Genomic DNA, 6326 nt, shown 5'->3' with positions numbered 1-6326 from the left:
CACAGATGTGCTGGTAATGAATTTGGCCTGCTTTTGCTTAACTAAAAAGTATTTCACCTTCATTTTTGAAAAAAATACTTTTTGTTGAGTATAGAATTCTGGCCAACAGTTTCTTTCAGTAAAGAAGTGCTCCCCTTGTTTTCTGGCTTGCACAGTTTCTGACTAAAAGCCTGCTAATGTTAGTCTTTGTCTCTTTATATATAATAGATCTTTTTATTCTGGTTGCCTTTAAGATTTTCTCTCTATCTTTGGTTTCAGAAGTCTTTGGGTTTTTTTTCCTCAGTGTTTGTCCTACTTGGGATTCTCTGATCATCTTGATCTGTAGTTTGATGTCTTTTTTTATTTTTAGAAATTTCTCATCCATGAACTCTTCCAGTATTTCTTCTGTCCTGTTCTCTCCCTCTTCACTTTCTAGGCTTCCAGTATTTGTAGATTAAACATTCATTATTGTCTCACAGATCTTGAATTCTCTGTTTTTTTTAAAATTCTTTTTTTAATCGTCATGTTCCATTTAGCTAATTTCATTCTTTTTTTTTAAGTTGGTCCAATTTTATTGAAATCTTTTACAGAAGACAATTCAAATAGGAACCACTGCTGTGGTTTTAAGGCCTATAGAAATCTGAGTTATGTTTTACTGCAAAATATATAATATATTAATTCAAACTACAGTGTAAAAAGATTTTAATAATGAATTATATGTCTTCATTAAATTAGATATTTACAAATATTTTCCTAAATACTTACAACTAATTTAGATCTCTTTTAAAGTTCAAATAGTCAGTTTAAATTTGAGAAAACATACACTTACTGTAACTTGAAAGATGTTCATACTGAGATACTTCAGCCCCAACTTCACAGGCTACTGGAAATTAAGAGATACTTTGTTGCTAGATGAAAAAATTTCACTTATGTCAGGGAAAATTATACTAGACTACCAGTTTAAAATGAGCAATAGTTCATATAATATTAGAGAAATTCTCTCTTGCCTTACAAATGCAAAATAAATCCTCTAGACTCCCTTTTCTGTAGAGACCACCAGCTCACTATCCAGGCTCTGTAACTTAGCACAATTAGGGAAAAAACAAGACAGACTTCAGTATGACAATTAGCCAAAACATTTCCCCAGGGAAACATTTCTGATTTTGTTTTTGTTAAGCACTGTCTTGATCTTTAAGTCAGTTTTTAAAAACAAAACCCACTCAAAACCCACGCAAGGACAGTTCGAAAATGAAAAAAATAGATCTGATGGCTCTCACAGCAGCCTTCATCATGTCAAGGCAATGTTTTAACTCACATCTCCTGATATTTCCTCCCCATTTCCTACTGACAGCGTCCGTCTTGCCCTTTGAGTAGTTGAGGTTCCCTGTAATACAGACCCTTGGTTTTCTTAGTGTTAGCTAAAACACATATTTTGAAAAATGTGTTCAGTAAATACCCTTCAAGTCCTGACCTAATTTCCTGATATATAAAGCGTATAAGAGGTGGTGTCCCCTGCGATCGTCTAAGGCTTACTTTTGCACCAACTATTTAGGAAGCTCCCTTGACTCTTAAGTTTTCCTTTCGAGATTAAAATTCAACATAGAAGAAATTCAGTTATCAAACATCTATTCCTAATTTAGAGCAAAGCCACATTACATAGCAAAACTCCCCTTATTAAACTTTATCTCAAACAAACTTAAAATTTTTAAAATAGCAATTCCAGACCCCAAGGTAGACCTACTTAGAAGTAAACATGGTAAACACTTAAAAATTTTTTTCCAATCTTCCTAAAAGAAGTGTGTTTTGGGCTGATAGATCAATATTATACATCAAGTCTGTGGCTAAGGAACACAATTTTTGACCTGGTAAATTATTCTGGTAATCTGACACACGACCAAGATGCGAAGACTATAGAATTAAAGGCATTCTTTTGGATTCTATGCTTTAATAATTTTTAAGAGGAAAACCATGAAGAGGCTTCCAGCTCAGTAGAGACATTGATTAAAGCTTGGTAAAAATGGGAAGGTTCGCAGACCTTGGGTAACGCACATCAAAATCAACAGGCCAAAGGAGTGAGTTTTTCATGATGGGGCTCTCACCACTCACAGGTTTGGGCCAGTTTTCCATAGCCTCCTCTCCCAGATCATAGTCCTGACGATACTCATCTAGCATCTGGCCCCCAGAATGGCCACGGCCATACTGCCTGCCCTCCTTTAAGCCTGCGTCCCAGTCTGTGCAAGTGATCCGGTCATCCAGATACGTTCCACTTATGTACTGCACGGCATTTTCTGCATCTGCTCTAGAATAGTATTCCACAAAGCAGAACCCATATGCTGTTTTCTTCATTTTATCCAGGCCCGTGATGATTTTCTTTATGCTACCACTTTTGCTGAAGAGTTCATAGATTTGTTCTTCAGTTGTATAGAATGAAAGATTTCCAACATACAATGTACAGCTTTTCTTCAATAATTTTTCCTGTTCTTCACTGTCACGCCAGAAGTGCTGGTCCCAGTACTGGCTCAGCTTGACATAGGAGTTGCTGCACAGTGCCTTCAGGAGGCCACCCGAACAGTGCAGAGAAGTGGCCGAGGGCGCCGCCACTCCAAGTATAATGAAACCATTTAGCTAATTTCTATTGGTCTATTTTCAAGTTTATTGATTCTTTCCTCAACTATGTCTAGTCTATTTATGAGCCCATCCTTCATCTGTGTATCTGTTACCTATATTCTAAATAGACCTTAAAATTTATTTCTAATAGTTTTTATTTCTTACAGTTTCTATCACTTTCCTGAAACCTCACAAATGTTCCACTAGAGCCTTTAAGATATAAATCATAGTTATTTTAAATGCCCCCTGTGGTAATTCTAACATCTGTGTCATCTCTGTATCTGTTCTGTTGATTGCTTTGTCTCTAGATGGTGGGCTCCTTTCATTTGAGTCTTTGTGTTTCATATTTTTTTGTTGTTGAAAGAGGTACTTCTTGTGTAATATAGTAGAGATTAAGGTAAATAGTATTTAGGCCAGGAAATAGGCACACTTCTTGTTCTAGGCTGTTTGCACAGGGGACTGAGTCAATATAGTCAGGATTTGAGTTGAGTTTGGGTTTTGTTATTGCTTTGTGGTTACCTTCAATGCACACTACAAACTTCAACTTGCTTTAGCGTTACCTTGTGCTTAGAGGAAGGGCTTGGTATTAATGGATTTCTCTTAATGTTTCAATTCTACCCTCAGCTTTTCTACCTCAGTTTTCTCTGTGTGCCACTGCCACAGAGGTGATCTCTCTCCATGCTCTTACCTCTCCCCAAGGGCTAGGCTGCTGTAGTTTATTACTTGGTGTGTAATAGCCTGGTGGTAGAGGACAGAGGGGATTCTCTATTTTCTTGTCCAGTCTCAATCTTAGGCAGTGTACCTAGGTCTTTTGGGGTAGAGCTTTCTGAATGATCCTGCTCAATCTCCTTTGGCAGTCAAACTCTGCCTTGTATTTGGTGGATTTTTTTTTTTGAAACCATTTGAACTTGTATTGACACCAGCTACATGACTTTTCTCAGTAGCCTTATGGGAATGGATAAAGTGGCTTGACCCAAGATAACACTGACTAGACTTAGCAATGTTACTTTTAAATAAAACCAACCCTATTTTCCCCACTAAGGTGGATTAGAGAGTTCATAATGGTCACAAACTAATACTACAGATAAAACATTTAAAATTTTGATCCAAGCTTTTTCTATCATCCCACACTTGAAAGGTATCTGTTAAACACCGATTTCCCAATTCTAGCATCACTAGCTTACAAACCTTAGGGCTAATAACTGCCTTCTCATTTATCTACTGTTCAATTTCCATTAGTTTCAAGATACACCAGTGTAAATACCATGACTATTTTGCATGAAGTTAAGTATTCTACAGATCCCAGAGTCATGGGATTGAACTAGGAGCTCCCACCTTTTTTTTTTTTTTTTTTTTTTTTTTTTGCGGTACATGGGCCTCTCACTGCTGTGGCCTCTCCTGTTGTGGAGCACAGGCTCTGGACGCGCAGGCTCAGCGGCCATGGCTCACGGGCCCAGCCGCTCAACGGCATGTGGGATCTTCCCAGACTGGGGCACCAACCCGTGTCTCCTGCATCGGCAGGCAGACTCTCAACCACTGCGCCACCAGGGAAGCCCTCCCACCTTTTATGTGAACTTCAGAGGTACCATTGAGGCTAAGGCAATTTAATTTAGGTTAACTAGGATCTGTTTCATATTTAAGAGAACCCCCTTGCAACAGGTTTATTCAATTCTCTTAAAAATGGTGGCATTACTTTTCACCTTTCAGAAGCAACAGTTACACAAATGGAATATTAGATTAAGTCTAAAAATGTGGGCTCTAGTCAACTCTCATTATTTTTCTGCATATGATCATGATAAAGGATCAGGACGTCCTTCACAATTCCAAGGAAAGTCCAATTTAAAAAGTTTGTCCTTGCCAAACTCCATAAAACAGCCACTTCAGAGTAAACCAGCAGAGCATTGCATCACCCAGTAAAGCTGTAGGTTTCATCACATGCCCCAACAAATCTACGTGACTAGTTTCCGCACTCCTATTTTACAGAGTTTATTTTACACCTATTGTACCAAACAGCATTTTAAACATGGACATATCAACTCCCTAATAAAGCAAAAACACAGGCATTTCCCTTATTAGAAACAAGATATACCATCACTTAAAGTCTTCAAACATGATTGCACTTAAACTTTCATAATTTGGCAGTGCATTCAATGAGTCAATCTGCAGACAACCAGTTTTAACAGACAAGTTAAAAAAACACTTCAAAGTAGACATGAATGTCCTAAACTGTTTATTAGGTAAGAATTTTACAAACATTGCTTATATTAGCGGTAGCGCTGGAGCTGGAGAGTATTGCTTCTTCTCCAAGCTGTGCAGCGAGAACCACGGATACTGTGGTGGAACCTGTGGCTCTTTCTGCTTGCGGATGTCAGTCCCCACAAGTCCCTGTGCTTGTGGACTGGTTTGGTGATCCACTGGGTGTCAGGCTTTCTTCTGATAGCTTTATGGAATGGATCAATGAGGATAACCTCAAGGAATTTGTACGTAGAATCTTCACCAACCCAGTAAGAATTCAGGACCCTCAGGGCCCTACAGTGGTGTCCAGCTCACTCCTCAGCAGCAGACTGAAGGCTTCGAGCAAACTTCAGCTGATTGGGGCTTCCCTGGTGGCGCAGTGGTTGAGAGTCCGCCTGCCGATGCAGGGGACACGGGTTCGTGCCCTGGTCTGGGAAGATCCCACATGCCGCGGAGCGGCTGGGCCTGTGAGCCATGGCCGCTGAGCCTGCGCGTCTGGAGCCTGTGCTCTGCAACGGGAGAGGCCACAACAGTGAGAGGCCCTTGTACCGCAAAAAAAAAAAAAAAAAAAAAAAACTTCAGCTGATTGACACCATGGTGGACAGGTGTGCCATAGGTGGCACCCTTAGGAACTGGGCGTTTGCGGTCACTGCGACACACGCGAATCCAATATATGACATAACCCTGCTTGGCCTTGTACCGCAGCCTGTGTGACTCTTTGGGCCCGGTGGGCGGGGGGAGAAAGGGGACCTGGTGCACTGCAGAGAGCTGGCAGTACTGCCAGCAGCGCACCCTGAGCAGAAAGCACATCGTGTCTGACTCCTTCTTCCTCCGTAGCTCCTGGATGTACTTGTAAGCGCCCATCTCGGCTCAGCTGATGGCTGCCGCCAGACTTGGTGGGTATTATATAGGAGAGAGTTTCTGCCCTTCTGTTAATCCTAGGAGGTCTTTAGTGATCTGGGCACAGGACTGTTTCTTGCTCCACTCTCAGCAGTAGAGGGTTTTTTCCTTTACATTTTCCCCAGTTGCAATGGGTCATCACCAGTGCCCTGGATATTACAGGATTCTCTCTGCTCTTCCAATATCTTAAGTCTCTTCATCCATAGGGGAATAGGGACTGGATAAGGTTTGTACTTTTATTTTTTTGGCCATGCCACATAGCATGTGGCATCTTAGTTCCCCCAGCAGGGATCAAACCCTCTCTCCCTGCAGTAGAAGCTCAGAGTCTTAACCACTGGACCACCAGGGAAGTCCCAAGGGTTTGCATAGTGGTGGCCACTTCTCTTCATTCATGCCTCACTGAAGGAGAATTTGCCAGTTTCCTGCTCTGCTTCAGTCATTCTTGTCAGCAGCTGGTGGAGGTTTATGGAGAAGATCCTGTGAGTATGTGTGAACTCCATTTGTGTCTACTGCTCCTACGGCTTTATCCTCTCATGGTAGTCCACACTCCAACTTTAGTGTTCATTATAAATGTTAGCTGGATTCTTCCTACAGGTATCTATGGC

At 40.9% G+C, this 6326-nt stretch overlaps 2 pseudogenes; both read right to left on the bottom strand.

Annotated features, from left to right (window-relative positions):
* Positions 1-2074: 2074 nt before the first annotated feature.
* LOC136118379 (nuclear cap-binding protein subunit 2 pseudogene) lies at positions 2075-4617 on the bottom strand (annotated as a pseudogene).
* A 233-nt stretch (positions 4618-4850) lies between these two features.
* On the bottom strand, positions 4851-5685 carry LOC136118655 (large ribosomal subunit protein eL15-like; annotated as a pseudogene).
* Between the last annotated feature and the right edge of the window lie 641 nt (positions 5686-6326).

The sequence above is a fragment of the Phocoena phocoena genome, chromosome 2, assembly GCF_963924675.1.
Source record: "Phocoena phocoena chromosome 2, mPhoPho1.1, whole genome shotgun sequence".
NCBI classification, from domain to species: domain Eukaryota; kingdom Metazoa; phylum Chordata; class Mammalia; order Artiodactyla; family Phocoenidae; genus Phocoena; species Phocoena phocoena.
This window is presented reverse-complemented; position numbering and strand designations above follow the sequence as displayed.